The sequence below is a fragment of the Euphorbia lathyris genome, chromosome 10 (genome assembly GCF_963576675.1).
Source record: "Euphorbia lathyris chromosome 10, ddEupLath1.1, whole genome shotgun sequence".
Classification (NCBI taxonomy): Eukaryota; Viridiplantae; Streptophyta; class Magnoliopsida; order Malpighiales; family Euphorbiaceae; genus Euphorbia; species Euphorbia lathyris.
In genome coordinates, this window is record NC_088919.1 from 46,568,109 (window position 1) to 46,584,410 (window position 16,302).

The following is a 16,302-nucleotide window of genomic DNA, read 5'->3' on the forward strand; positions in this document are numbered from 1 at the left end:
AAGATATAGCGAATGCCAATTCCGCTATTGCCACCGCCAATGCGAACCTAGCTTCTGCCATAGCTGCTCTAGTTCTCCGAGACGAGGAGATACAAAGTTTAAAGGCAAAGATAGCCTCTGATGCTAAAAGCCACGAAGATGCTCTCGGGGAAGCTGAATACACAGCGGGTGAACAGGCATTTTTTTATGGAGAGATGCTTATGGCGTACTTCTCCTTGGCCCATCCTGGAATTGATTTCACAGATCCTGAGTTCACCGTCCCCGAACCAGAGGACGTGGTGAAGTTCAAGAAGATGCCCGATGCCAAGGAATACCTCCGCAACTATGTACGGAGATGGATGAAGGGAACCCTGCAGGAAAACAAACCTTCTACCATAGTTGCGGCGGATAATCCCCCAGAGATGCCGTCTAAGGCTGATTCGGAACCAAAAGGGGATAAGGAGGTATCTCCTGATGGCGGATCTGTGACTGTGGAGAAGAAGGATCCTCCAGCGAGCAATGTGGGCGAAGGAAGCACAGAAGGGGATGCCCTTATTATTTAGCTTTTACTTAGAGATATTTGTAAAAAACCTTCTAAGTACAATTATGCTGCTATTTATTTATTTTATCCTTACATTTGCGTAAAGAAGTATTTTTAAATATAAGCACGTTTAGGAGTTTGGGGTAGGTGGCCAGCCATACTCCATTGTATGAACCTTTGTGAAGGTTTGAAGCTGTTCTATTCCTTTTTAGAGGAAGTAAAGCTGCCCAGGGGTTCAATTTGCTACCTATCTTTGAGGTGAAATGATCCGCCCGTAGGACTTGTGAATTCCTCTCTGAGAAGGATAAGAGAGTGTAAAGACCTTGCGTCCAAGGATCGTTTTAACTCTTATTGGAGATTGGGATCCGCCCAAAGACGGATCCGCCCATAAGATTGATCCTCTTATGTGCTTTAAGATAACGATGTATTGCGAATGTGGAGAGCGTTGGGTGCCTCCCCCTTCTTTTTAAGACTGGAATATTGATATTGCAGCAGTAAACTATAAAAAGAACATGAATAATAAAACCAACAATGTTTATTAATGAGAGAAACACCTTATTACAGCGAATAGGTCTTTATAAATGAGCCTCGTTAAAACCTTTAACAAGAAAAACCACATGGGAAAAAGCTTGTTTAAAGGAAAAAGAGTACTCAAGACCATGGACATACTTCATTTTCTAACAAAGTATTTGCGAAGATTTTGGAGATTCCACGTGCGTGGCAGCGTATTGCCCTCCATATCTTGTATTTTGAATGTGGCTGGTCCAACCTTCTCCACTATCTGGTATGGACCTATCCAGTTGATCCCCAACTTGCCCTTGCCTTCTCGAGATTGGACTTTATCAGCCTTGCGAAGCACAAGATCTCCTATCTTTAGATCCACAAGCTTGGCATTTTTATCATGATAGGATGCGATCCGCTGTTTATATGCTGCCATGCGTACATAGGATTGACTCCTGCGATCCTCAACCTGATCCAGACGCTCCCTTAATCGCTTATCGTTGTCCTTTTCACAATAAAAGGCCACTCGATCACTGGGGACTTGTATTTCAATGGGAATTACGGCCTCCACTCCATGAGAAAGGGCGAATGGCGTTTCTCCCGTAGCAGTTCTTGGGGTGGTATGATAGGCCCACAAAACACTTGTAAGCTGGTCCGCCCATTTTTTGTCGTGTTCTCCCAACCTCTTTTTTATCCCCTTGACAATCGTTCGATTGGTCACTTCGGTCATTCCATTGGACTGGGGATAGTAAACGGAGGCGAATCTGTTCAGGATGCCCAATCCCTCACAAAAAGTCTTGAATTTTCCACAGTTAAACTGTGCCCCGTTGTCAGTGATGATGGTATGTGGAATGCCATATCTTCCCACGATGTTGTCCTTGACAAACTCCACTATCTGTTCTGCTGTAATGGAGGAAACAGCCTCGGCTTCTACCCATTTGGTGAAATGGTCCACCGCTACTATTACATACCTCTTTTGCCGACGAGTTGGAGGAAACGGGCCAACGATGTCTATTCCCCAAAGGGCGAACGGACGGCCTTCAATGATTGGCCTTTGAATGTGTTTGATAGTGTGTGACTCATTTGCATGAATCTGACAACTGTGACAAGATTCTACCAAACTTTGGGCATCTAACTCAGCTGTGGGCCAGTAGAAACCTGCTATCCTGGATTTCTTCAAGATCGTGGCGGATGCTTCATGCGACCCACAAGATCCCTCATGTAGCTCCTTGAGGATCTGCTGCCCTTCTTCTGGTAGAATGCATTTCAGCCAAGGATGACTAAAGGATTTTCTGTAAAGACCATCATTAATCAAGGAGAAATAGGCTGATCTCCTAACTATCCTCCGTGCCTCTTCCTTGTCTTCAGGTAATGTTCCATTTAGCAGATATTGGCGGATGACCGTCCTCCAATCATCTTCCACCGTTGTGAGTACGGACACTTCTTCAGCGGCAAATGCTGGAGCCATTTTTACTTCGAAGGGACAATATGGATATGCCCAGTTTACTTCACAAGAAGCCATTTTGGCCAATTGATCAGCCTCTGTATTGGATTCCCTTGGTATGTGAACCAATTCCCACTTAGTTTCTTTAGCTTCAAGGTTATCCAGAATCTTTTTGACTTCTGCTACATATTTGGCCAGAACCTCGTCCTTCACCTCGTAATTCTTGATTACTTGGTTGACCATTAGTTTAGAATCACTGTAGATCACGATCTGCTCCGGGGTGATTTCTTGAAGTAGACGTAAGCCCAATATCAGAGCTTCGTACTCAGCAGCATTATTAGTAGCATGGAAATTTAACTTTGCTGCGTATCGCAATCTTATGTAGTGGGGACCTTTGATCACAACTCCCACACCAGCTCCATCTGCAGAGGAAGCTCCATCGGTATACATCGACCACTCTTCTAATGGAGGCTTGGGATGAGATATCCCCTCGTCAGTGAATTCATTCACGAAGTCCGCCAGGACCTGACTTTTCAAAGATGACCTGCTTTCATACCTTACATCGAATTCGCCCAGGCGAATCGCCCATTCCATCAACCTTCCCAAAATGTCCGGCTTTTGTAATACCTTTCTCATTGGTATATTGGTTCGAACTATTATAGTATGCGCCTGAAAATATGGCCTAAGGCGAATAGCCGTGGTTACGACAGCCAGTGCCATTTTGTCCAGCTTCGAATATCTGGTTTCGGCATCTTTCAAAACTTTGCTCACGTAATAAATGGGGAATTATTGGCCATCTTCTTCTCGTACCATGACTGTGCATACGGCTTTATCCGTGACTGACACGTACATATATAGATCCTCCCCTTTCAAAGGTCGACTCATCATGGGTGGCTCTGTAAGAAATCGTTTGATTCCTTCGAAGGCATTTTGACAATCTTCATTCCACTCAAACGCTTTTTGCCTCTTGATGATTTCGAAAAAAGGCTGACATCTACGAGCTGAGCAAGAGATAAACCTGCCCAAGGCTATGATACGCCCATTGAGGCGTTGTACCTCTCTGATATTCCGAGGCGGTTGCATTTCTAGGACTGCTTTGACTTTGTCAGGATTTGGGCTAATTCCTCTTTCGCTGATCATGAATCCTAGAAATTTGCCATATGTTGCCCCGAAAGTGCATTTCTCTGGATTCAACTTGATGTTGTGGTGGCGAAGTACGTCCAGTACCCCCCTTATATCCTCTGCATGCTTCTCTATAGTTGTGCTTTTAATGATCATGTCATCTACATAGACAGAATAATTATCATTCTTACTGTCCGCGAATATCTTGTTCATCATCCTCTGATAGGTAGCTCCTGCGTTTTTGAGCCCGAAGGGCATGACTTTAAAACAATAAGTCGCTTGATGCGTTACGAACGAGGTCTTGATCCTATCTGAGGGCTCCATCAGGATTTGATGATAGCTTGACTTCACGTCAGTAAATGAATACATTGCGTGACCAGCAGTTCCATCTACAAGCATGTCTATGCATGGCAAAGGATAATTATCCTTAGGGCAAGCTTTATTGAGATCTGTAAAGTCAATGCACATGCGGTAAGATCCGCCAGCTTTCTTGACTAGCACTACGTTCGCCAACCACTGAGTGTAAAGTACTTCCTCAATGGCATCCGCCTTTTGGAGCTTGGCGATTTCTTCTTCTATCACTTTTTGCCTTTCTGGACCATGATTTCTCCGCTTCTGAGCCACAGGAACTGCATCTTTATCAATGTTGAGCTTGTGGGTGATCACATCTGGGCTAATTCCCGAGAGAACTTCGTCCTTCCATGCAAAGACATCTTCAGCTTCACAAAGTACTTTGGTGATCGCATCTCTGATCTTGCCTTGTAGCCCCTTAGCTATTCGCACCTGCTTCTCCTCTGCCATAAAGTACATTTCGGTTTCGCCTAAGGCCATTGTGACGCGCTCCTCTTCATCTTCTTCTTTAGATTGAGGGCGAATCATTAAGGATGCCGAATATGTTTCTTGGGCCACCTTTTGACAACCTTTGACCATCACACCTCCCTTGACCGTGGGAATGTAAAGTGTCAAATGACGAATAGAGATAAGAGCTGCAACTTCGGAGATAAAAGGTCGTCCGAGAATAATGTTATAAGCTAATTGTCCATCCAAGATCGAGAACTCCAAATCTCCTCTCCAAACTTGATCATTATCAACAAGCTCACAATCCAAAGTTACTTGGCCTTTCGTCTGAATGGTATGACCTGTCACTCCCAAAATGTCAACCACCATTGGCTCCACCTGGACGGGATCAATCCGGAGTCTGGCGAATGCTCCTCGGGTAATGACATTACATGAGCTTCCCGTATCGATCATTACCCTCTTCATCTCCCAACCTTCAACCGTCATAGTGACGACCAGTGCGTCCGCATGGGGTGGAATCTCAGGACCTGCATCCGAGAAAGGGCGGTTTAGTGATGTCCTATCAAGGGTGGTTGTCTTCGCCTTTTTCAATGCTGGCTGATAGCCAGGTCCGCCTGCTATGACATTGATGGTACCCTTTCCTTTCTTCTTTGGGTCCTCCTTGGATCTATCATCTTCTTTTCCTTCTGTTTGGATGAACCGATCCAATTTTCCTCTTTCAATGAGTCGCTCAATTTCTCGAGCTAACTCCCAGCAAGCGTCTGTATCATGGCCATTTTTCCTGTGATACTTGCAATAATTTTTAGGATTCTTTCCTTTATTGGTGTACTCCCCTCCTTTTGGCTCGGGGTATGAAATGCTCCGTTTGTGCTGACTATTCTCGATCCACATAAGAACCTCGCTCTTAGAAGCATTGAGAGGTGCGAAGGAAGTGACAAACGTCGATTTGTTCCTAGAATCCCTTCGTTTGTTCCGAGAAGAAGAATCCTGACGTTTGTCTCGTCCCGATCCCGGGGACGAGATTCGCCTTTGTCCTTTTTTGGCGATGATGGAGAACCTCGGCGAATATCGTCAACCTCTATAAAGTCTTTGCAACGCTCCATCAACTCTGCCATGCTGGTAGGCTTTTTACGGATGAGGTCCTCTTGTAAACTTTTACAGGTAGTGTTTCTCACGAAACATTCCACACCTACGGAGATATCGACATCAACTATTTGTATACACAACTGGTTGAAAGTGTCCACATAATCTCGGAGGGGTTCATTCGCCTTCTGCTTTAATTCGAAAAGCTTTCCGGATTTCACCACTGCAGGGATGCAGCCAGCAAATTTTGCACAAAATTCCCTGCTCAATTGATCGAAGCTGTTTATCGAGCCTGGAGGTAAAGATTGAAACCACAAATAAGCTGGACCTCCCAGCGTGGTGACAAACATTTTGCAAAGCACGGGCTCAGTGGCTCGATTGAGTCTGGCCAAGATTCAGTATTTTCGAACATGAGCCTCCGGATTATCTTTGCCTGTGTATATTGCAAGATTGGGAATCTTGAAAGCTCTGTCGGTTTCCTCTGCCTCGATCCAGGCTGCAAAAGGCGAATCCCTATTGGCGAATGGATTGTGCCTAGCATTTTCTTCGTTCATTTGGAGTACTAGGGCCCTCACTCTATCATCAAAATTCTTCGGATCCGCCCTGGGGCGACCCCTTCGTGGCGATCTGCTTGGAGAAGAAGAAGAGGAAGAACTTGACTCAGACGATGGATCTGATGGTGAATGTCTTCCTGCATTACCACGTCCGCTCCCTCCCCTTCCTCCCCCATCTCCTCCACCTCCTCCTCTGCCTGGTGGAGTTGGACCATTTCCTCCTTGCTGGCCTCCAGACGAGGTGTGTCCAACAGTTCCCGAAGATGGATGTGGTGGTGGTCCACCTATATGAGATGTTATTTCTGGCCTTTTACTTCTTCTACGACCAGTAGATGGAGGTGATCTGCCACGGCGTGGGGATCTTGCTCGCCTATTTTTATCCTTTTTATTCTTTTTACGCATGGGCTTCTTAAATCCGCCAAGAGATGAATTTGTCCGCGGACGCCTGGGTACATTTGGTCCATCAAGATTAAACCTTGGAACCCCCAATCCGCCAGGAGGGATCGTATCATTCCTTCGACTTCCCTCGCCTGGAAATAACTCCCTGATAACCTGTCGTCCGTCACCTAATGTCGTAGTGGTTATCATGGAATCAATATTATGAGCTTGAAGGAATGAAGAGCTATGGGCACCTGGTCCCAGACCAAAGTTTAAAGGAGGTAAGGATGAGACAGCTGTCGTAGATATCGTACTCCAACGCGGAGGGACAGTCATGGATGCCCGTAGGCGGTTCCCTATCTCAAGCCCATATCGTGCCTCAATATCCTGAGCACACATATCGATGAAAGAGGCAGTGGGCATATTTCCAACAATATTTACTGTAGGAGCAGTTGTGCTTGTGCGTCCAGCACTAGATGGTGTAATTATCGGTGATTCAATCCCAGAGGAGGGATTTGGTCCTTCATCGGTCATGATGTTTCAATGTGAACGAAAAAATCCTTTATTTGATCAAGGATTCCACCTTCACCGCACCAATTGATAACACAGGAGAAACTTCTGATCGGATCACGTCCCTGTGAGGCGCCGCTGGGATCGGCCGGGGACACTCCGATGCCAAAGTCAGTAGAATATATGGAGAATAAACTATATTGACGAATCTTAGAGAATGTAAGAAAGTAAGTGTACCTTGATAGCCTAGAAAGGTAAGCTATATATAGTTGAGAAATTCGTAACCTCTAGGTAACTAAAAAGTCTCCATTAATGCTCATTTAATGGCGGTTACAAGTTACTCTTAACCTGGCGGTTAAGACAATTAATGATTCATTTAATGATCATTTATGGCCGAGACGGCGGCCAGCCGTTATTAAGGTGAATGGAGAGATTCGCCTTAGAGATCCGCTAGCGGATCTCTCAGAGCTAATCCAGGGAGGTCCGCCAGCCAGCTTCTTTTGCTACGTGGCATACTTAAGGCAATTATCTCTTTTGGTCCTCGTGATAATATCCCAATGTTATCAATTTTTATACATGTTTTTTAAGAACATTTTTCTACATGTTGATTTATTAAGTTGATACTAACTGTTTTTGAACTAATTTAACGGGTAAATTTCATCAATGGTGTACAACCTTTACTCCATTTCACACTTTCGCGTACAACCTTCATTTTGCCACACTAAAGTGTACGATTTTATAGATGACCTTCCACTATAGTGTATAGCAGGTAAAAATGACCGGTCAATGCTCAGTCAATGCGTCACCTTAGCTTTGACCGGTCTAAAAGTTAAAAAAATTGATAAATTACTTATATACCCTTATTTAAGGAACAGTCTCTCTGATTTCTTTTTCTCTCTCTCAAACAAAAGAACCACCTGTTAAATCATTAAATCATGACTGAACAAAAACTTCAGTTATCAAAACTTGAAAATCCAAGTCTAGTTAAGATTTCAATTTCAAAAACACAGATTTATGCTTTACTTAAGACCTGAAATTCAAATTTTTCGTAGAAAATTGAAAACCAAAGCAGTACACAACTATGACCAAACATGGAAAAAATTGAAGAAAATTGAAAACCAAAGCACTATAATTTCTGGGAATTTTCTTTTTCAAACCAAAGCTCCACTTATGCTGCTTCTTTCTTGAACACCCATTTAATGCCTTCACTATTTTTTTCCCAATTAAAGCCTCCATTATTTTTTTCCCAATTAAAGCCCCTGTAGCACCGCCACATTTTGGGTAAATTTCTTGCAATCCTTTTGTCCCAACTCTAAAATTGATGGATTAGCAGCGAATTCGACTTTGATGTTGCAACTGGTCTGAAGAAGATTCTTGCTTCTTCTACAGTAGTTCAGTGTGAACGAAAATAAGGAAGCTAAGGCTCTCCTAAATAATCGTTATCTTGTTCAGAAGCTTCAGTAGTCGAAGGGACTGTAATGATTTCTAAATTCAGTGATCGAGCCAAAGAACCTTCGTGCTTGTGAACAGCAATTCAAAGCTGTTATTGTAGTTTAGAGCTCGTGAGAGTTCGCGTTTTCAGCAGAGTTGAAGAGTTGGTGGTGGATTGATGAAGAAGGTTTAAGAGAGAGAAAAGTAAGAGAGAGATGAAGTATCTGAAATGTAAATAAAATAAAATATATATATCTAATCTGATGGAAATAATGGTAAAAATGGCTACTGAGTTGGAGAGAGAGAAGATTTGGAAACAGAAAGGAGTCCTGGGAAAGATGGAGAGAGAGAGAGAGTTGAATGAAGAAGAAGGAGAGTGATTTTGTTTTTTATTTTTTTTAGAGCTAAGAGTATTTTAGTCATTGTACATGTGGGGAGCTGAGGTGGCGCGTTGACCAGACGTTGATCGGTCATTTTTACCTGCTATACACTTTAGTGTAACAAAATGAAGGTTGTACACCAAAGTGTGAAATAGAGTAAAGGCCGTACACCATTGATGAAATTTACCCCTAATTTAACCTAAAAACCAAATGAAAGAACCAAATTGATACAAAGTAATTCAATTTGGATCAAACCGACCTAGTAAATTAAGTTCGACTCCAATTTGATCTATAATCCCGAAAAGAAGTACATTTTTAACCTAATTTAATTTAACCTAATGTACTAAATGAATGAACCAAATTGATACAAAATAGATCAATTTGGAATTAAAATTGAGAAATTTACATACAATTTTATTTTTAAAAAATTATTCAATAATTTCAATTATATAAAACTAAATAAATTATTATTTATAGTGTTTATAAACTAGGGGTTTAGGATTTAAGATTTATAAAATCTATAATCTATATACTAAATCTTTAGACAAATTTAACACGTGGAGTAGGAAGAGCTTCATGCTGGTGTGGCGTAAAGGCAGAGATTCAAAATATAAAACGGAAGGAATATTAAAATCGTTCTTCAGTATTCTCTATTGCTTCCCTTTCGCCCCCACTCTTCTTATTTCCTTCAATTTCTAGAAATAACTGTTAATATAAAACTGAAGGAATGTCTAAAACCATTCTTCAGTTTTCTCTATGGCTTCCATTTTAGCTGCGATTGAGATTTCATGAATGAAGGTATCAGTCTCTTTGCCTCTACTTCTTCCTAGATTTTTTTGTTATCTTCAATGTTTGATTGAGGTTCCTATTGGTTTTATATGGAGGTATGTTTCTCTTTTTATTCCAATTCCTTTCATTTGAAATGCTTAGGTTGGGTTTCTCCTCTCGATGAATTTTGTTGGTTTATGATTTTTTTATATACTATTGGCAAAAAGCATAATTAAGCCCCTAAAATGTATAGTATTTAGGGCTGTAAACGAACCGAGTCGAGCCGAGCTTTGGTCTGCTCAAGCTCAGCTCGCTATAAAATTAACGAGCTCGAGCCCGAGCCGAGCTTGCTATAAAATTAACGAGCCGAGCCCGAACCGAGCTTTGGCTTGCTCAACGAGCTTGAGCCGGACTTTGAGCTTGTTTCGAGCTTTAAAATCCTCTTTAGATTGGTTCATTAAAAAAAGGCTTAATACATCATTTGCCCCCTGAACTTGTCTGAAATAGTTGATTGGCCCCCTGGACTTTCAAAGTGTCTCGATAGCTCCCTGAACTTGCATAAAATGTTTAGTTAGCCCCCCGAACTTGCGTAAAACGTAATCAATTGATCACTTGGTTGCAAAAAAAGTAAGTTAAATGCAGAAGATGTATTCCACGTGTCTTAGAATGTTATTACATAATTTAAAAATAGAGTAAAAATGAAGTTATTACTTGCTCAACTACAAACCTTGTATTCTCTAATATTACAACCACAATACCCCGATCTTAATTGTTTTACTTTTTTTAAGACGCATGCAATACATTTTCCGTATTTAACTTACTTTTTTGCAACTGAGTGATCAATTGATTACGTTTTACGCAAGTTCAGGGGGCTAACTGAACATTTTATGTAAGTTCAGGGAGCTATCGAGACACTTTGAAAGTTCAGGGGGCCAATCAACTATTTTGGACAAGTTCAGGGAGCAAATGATGTATTAAGCCTTAAAAAAATTATCTAATCATGAATTGTTTGTGAGTAAATCGTTAATTATATTTGTGAAGTTTGCTCGCAAATAACTCTTTAATTGTGTACATAAACAAACTCACAAGCAAAGTTCGTGAATAAATAAACAAGATGCTTACAAATAGTTCGTCTATTACTTATTTATTATATTTGTGAATGAACTCATCTTATAGCAAATGAAATAATATTACGTTTAGATATTTGTGAACTAACACAAACCTGTATAGTTTTCTACAAGACTAAAATTTGTTCATAAATTTTCTAATCAAGCCTGCTCGCAAGCTTTCGAGCCGAGCTTTGGTCTGTTCAAGCTCGGCTCATTTACGAACTAAGGCAGTAAATCATGTTCACGAATGGCACGTTTATAAATCGAACCAAATCGAGTCGAGCTTTTATCGAGCCGATCACCGAGCTGCTCATGAGCGGCTCGGCTCATTTACGGCCCTAATGGTATATTTCTATTATATTTCTATTTCTGGTGATGGAAGTACTAGGCCCATAATTAGTCAACCCATCATATGTTGCTTGCTTTACGCTAAAGTATCCACCTTGCATACAATCTAAAGGCTATAAAATCCTAATTTTGTTAGAGATCTATTAGGTTAGCCGTACCCAAAGACAGTGTCCTTTTGCGTTTTGTATTGCTAAACTTCGTACCCTAGTTATGAATCTGTCGACTCCCCTTGTCACCCGATTGAATTCGCTGTAGTTACATCGGTTCTTTGCTGGTACCATTGGATTTGGTTCCTCCCACCCTCAAAAGACCCTCACCCTCACCCGCATCCACATTCAGTTCTCATCTCCAAAAGATTCTCCCAAATCGGCTCATTTGCAACCAATTCCTTCAATCGGCGCAAGAAGCAAAGGCACAAACTTAACCCTCCGCACAGGAGGGAGCTGCCGGAGGAACTTTCCAGAAACGTGGTGGTTCTGACGTGCGACGTGCATTTGATTGGCACCGAACATTTCTCGCAGGTGAATTGATCTTTAATTCTTTGTTTAATTCGGATTTGAATCTTTAATTCTTTGTTTAATTCGGATTTGAATTTCTGTTTGAATGCTGAGAAAACCAAAGGAAATAGGTTGTATTTTGACGCTTTATGTATGTGTTGTTAGCAGTGTTCTAATTATCGGGGGCGGTCTAGGCGGGGGTTTTAGAACAGGCCCCGATTAAATTAATCTCATTGCAAAAAAGATATTCTTATAGACTGAACTAATCCAGGAAATGATTGTTAAATTCCCAATACTTGTAGTCTGGTTAATTTAGTATAATCTAATACAATTCTTGAAACCTATTGCAGGAATCATGTAAAAAAGTTAAAGCTGTTGTAATATGATTCTTGAAACTCAGCTGATTTCATTTTGATTCTCTGTATAATTGGTTGCAAATGAGCGGATTTCGGACAATCTAAATATGAATGCGGGAGGAACCAGATCCGATGGTGCCAGCATAGAACCGGTGTAACTCCGGCGAATTCAATCGGGTGACAAGGCGAGTCGACCGATTCATAACTCGGGCATGAAGTTTATCAATACGAAAGCAAAATGACACTGTCTATGTATACAGCTAACCTAACAGATTTGTAACAAAATGAGGATTTTATAGCCTTTTTGACTAATTCCTGAAGGAAGTTTCTTGCTTTATGCTAAGTATCCACCTTGACTTTCTCTGTGCTTTGCTTCAAATTCATGGCAATAGCAGGACTCACTCTGCTACCAAAGAATGCTTCCACTTCATCAGCTTTTTCATTGCTGCACATCTGCCAGAGTAATCAAGTAATTACTCTTAAAACCAATGCTAGCCATCACCTATAAATTATAATTACTCTTCTTAAACTTGTCCAAACTTGCAGGAAAAATCACTTACAGGTGAGATTATATCCCTGATGAAATGGGTGATTAGCAATGCAGCACCATATTTTTTCAAGATCAGATCCCAGTTCTCCTGCATTGATGAGCAAATATCAACGGCGATCCATGGTTGAAAGTTGTTTATGCTTATGCTCTCAAACATAAAGCTGGGCGAATGAGTGAATGAGTGAATGAGTGAACAAGTGAATGAATGAATACCTTCAACCATCTCCAAGCCATTTCGCGGCCTTCTAAGCTAATTCCAGTAAGTCCATACACAATATCCTGATCTCGGACCTGCATTATATCGAGGCAAGGCAAGTATTAGAGCAATTGGCAAGAAAAGTAAGGCTATTACAGAAGTTTGTCAAGGCGGTTCTTTGCCTCATCTGAGACTAAAAAGTTCAGAGCCTCAACCACTATGTTTGGGTCCGGACAAGAAGCTATACAACCTGTGGCAGTTAAAACATAGAACATAAAAAAACTGTGTATAATTGTGTAGCGAACTTACTCAAAATCCGTTCCTTCTCTTGTACGGTATCAGCTTCTCTATAAATCTTTAGAAGATACTCAAAACCACTTCTGTTTGTGGTGCTAGCTTTCCTGATTACAGAAATGTATGCAGCCTGCAATAAAAATAGTTATTCTGATAGTTGTATTCAGGGGCGGTGGCCTAGAGAGAAATAAATAAAAGTTATAATTTCTGAAGGAAATTTCCGTCTGTAATTATACTCTATTCAGAGTTTGAAATGGTTTTGGGTATTACTAAAGGAATCTGCGATGGACAAAATATAATCTCTAACGCATTTTCGGTAATTATACTCTAACTCAGGTATGATTTTTGTTCAAAGAACTCATCTCATCTTGTATTGCCCGCATTACTCTTGAAGTCTTTTGTAGTCTCATTTTCTCAAAAGACTACATCTCTGCCTCTAATGAAGTTCTTCTTCTCTAGATATCATAGTTTGTGACCGAATTGTTCATCTCTGTATCCAATAAAGATACAAAGGATTAATTTAGATTGTGACCGAATTGTTCATCTCTGTATCCAATAAAGATACAAAGGATTAATTTATTATCAAACTTTGACCGCTGCTCTTTAGGCACATGATAGTATTAAACATGTTTGCCAATTTGTACTTTTTTGGAATATCAAAATCTAGAGCAACTGATGGAGACCTATTAATAATATAGCATGATGTGCTAGCTGCTTTTCTCCAAAATGACCTAGGTAATTGGCCATCTTCACATGCATATGATCTTCTGGCCATCTTGAGCATGTATCTGACCTTTCCAGACTGGTGTGATTCATCATTTCTGCCACACTATTATGCTGCGTTATAATCTTCTCATGTCAGATTCCATGTTGGAATAGTGGTTCTCAAACCTCGTATATTCATTTCTGTGAATTTTCTTGTCATGTAGTTGTTAGAAGTTAGTAAAGTAGCCATCTTATATGAGAGATCATTTGGAGAATGTCGGAATAAGTGTAATTTTAATGAATGCATTTTTGCTTGAAGCAGTTTTTCGCTCTTTATATTGCTGACTTTTTTATCTGCTTCTTTTTATGCATATGCTTTGTATTACTACGAGCTTAAATCTTCTGGAAGGACTTGAATGAATGAAGATGAAGGCATGAGATCCTGAGTTAAGCCTTCTTATAGCATTCTTTTGTGTATGGTCCTGGATCATCGCAGATTTAGGTGGAAATATGTTAGGCAAAACACACCTAAAGATTTTTCATCATCATTTTGATTTTAGTGGATTGAGCGGATACTAATAACTCATTTCATTTTTTTCTAAAATTGTGTTTTTTATAGTTTGAAATAAGTTTTTTTTTTTTTTTTTTTTTTTGTAATTTCTGTATTAACAATATAACACTATACATATAAAACACTGTTTTTGAACTATTAACAATACAACTTTCAATGGAGCACGGGGCTATTCTCTTCGCTATTATTTGTCACCAAATGTGGAAATGGAGGAATGAAGAGTTATTTGCTGAGAAGACTGTCTTTATTCCTGACCTCCGGTTTTACTTCTCGAAAAAACTCTCTGTTATTACAAAGAGTTTTGAAGGAGAGCCCCTGGTTCACCCCTCCCCGGTTAAAGAGGTCCAGTTAGTTGGTTGGAGGAAGCCCAGGGAAGGGGTTGTCAAGTTGAATACGGATGGCTCCTGCCTTAGTAATGGCAGAATTGCTGCTGGTGGAGTTCTTCGGGATGCTGGTGGCGCCTGGCTGGCTGGGTTTACCCATAACTTAGGTACGGGCTCCTCCTTTACTGCGGAGCTCTGGGGGATCTTGTCTGGCATTAAACTCGCCATTCGCATGGGTGTTAAAAGACTTTCGGTGGAGTCTGACAATTTGGAGGCTATCAACAGGATTTCGGATAGACAGGTTGTTTGTCTTAAGAGTCAGAATCTCATTAAAGCCATCTTGAGGCTTCGTCCTGCCTTCGATTCTCTTACCTTCTCCCATATTTATAGGGAGCAAAACCGCGTGGCGGATCGCTTGGCAGCTGCTGGGCATGGGGGGATGTTAGGTGTTTCTACCCTTTCCGTTCCTCCTTCTTTTCTGTTACCTTCTCTTCTTGAGGATAGGATTGGGGTCAGTCTTCCTAGACTGATCCCGGGTTAGGTTTTTGTTTGTTTTTTTTTTTTCTTCCCTTCTTACCAAAAAAAAACAATACAACTTTCAAATGCGATTATAACCGATTTGTTATGCCTCTCGATGTTAATTGTCAATTTTGTATGAATATGTATTAAAGCACTGTACATATAAAATTAAATCAAATTCAAAATCTTCATAAAGCATTGTTATAGGTTGTTGTGGACCTACCATGTCTCCTTGATTAACTGTTTTAAAGATTAAGCCTCTGATCATTTATGGATTAGGTCCTTATTTAGCTTTTTCGTCGAGTTTGGACTGCATAGATCGTTATAAGACGATTCGGCTTGTTGACATGGACAAATAAAAATAAAAATTCCTTGACTAGGAGAGATAAATATTAAAAACTAAAACGAAATTATAGAAATAAATCTCTAGTATATTCTTCCAAACTCGATTTTCTCTTCTCCCATTTTGTGATTTTCAACATTAGAATCGCCAAATCGATCTTCTCATCTCCTAAACTCGACGGAAAAGTTAAATAAGGGCCAAATCCATAACAAAATCAATGATCAATGGCTCAATGTGAAAAATTAATTGATCAGGGACTTGATCCTTAAAACATATAAAGTTCAGGGGCTTAATTATGCTTTTTGTTTATACTATTCTATGAACTCCATAAATTGAAGCCACCAATTGAAGTTTCAACATGGGTAAGTATCTCAAAAGACATAACATTCTTTTTCTCTTTACAACTTCAGAAGTATTGTGGTGAATGTTTCCTGAAATTTTAGCATTTGATGCAGGAACTTATTGAGAAGGCAGAGAAACAACCAAACCTCACAGAGCAACTTATTGCTTCAAATGGAGTTCCGTTCTGAAGAGTTGCAGAGTTCCGTTTTTAGCACATAGTAAGTATGGAATGATATAATATTTGATCACAGTGCATAGTAAGTATATATGGAATGATATATTAATTTTTATTTTCAATCATTAACTACAACATTGGCTATGTGGTGAAGCTCTTAGCCTAGTGGTTGAGAGCTTAACTATGTCTTGAGAGGTCATGGGTTCGAATCACATCCGGGTCTGGTGGAGATTTTTCTTTTCTTTAATGTAAGCGCATTGCGCAAATTTTAAAAAAAAAACTACAACATTGGCTATATGTCTCCGGAGTAGGCATTATATGGAAAATTTTCTATTAAATCAGATGTTTTTCAGGAAGAATAATGGCTTTCAAGCACAGGATTCTTACTTATTTTTGGAAGTTCATGAATGTTTATAAACTAGAAATCTAAGATATAAAATCCCATTACAATATTATTTCAGTATTAATTTCCTTATACCATATTT

At 40.2% G+C, this 16,302-nt stretch overlaps 1 long non-coding RNA gene across 1 annotated transcript; it reads left to right on the plus strand.

Moving 5' to 3' along the window:
- Positions 1-11,075: 11,075 nt before the first annotated feature.
- Positions 11,076-13,056, plus strand: LOC136209844 (uncharacterized). The gene is made up of 3 exons (XR_010677709.1): positions 11,076-11,467; positions 11,794-12,268; positions 12,346-13,056. It is a non-coding gene; the product is annotated as an uncharacterized lncRNA (long non-coding RNA).
- The last annotated feature ends 3,246 nt before the right edge of the window (positions 13,057-16,302 follow it).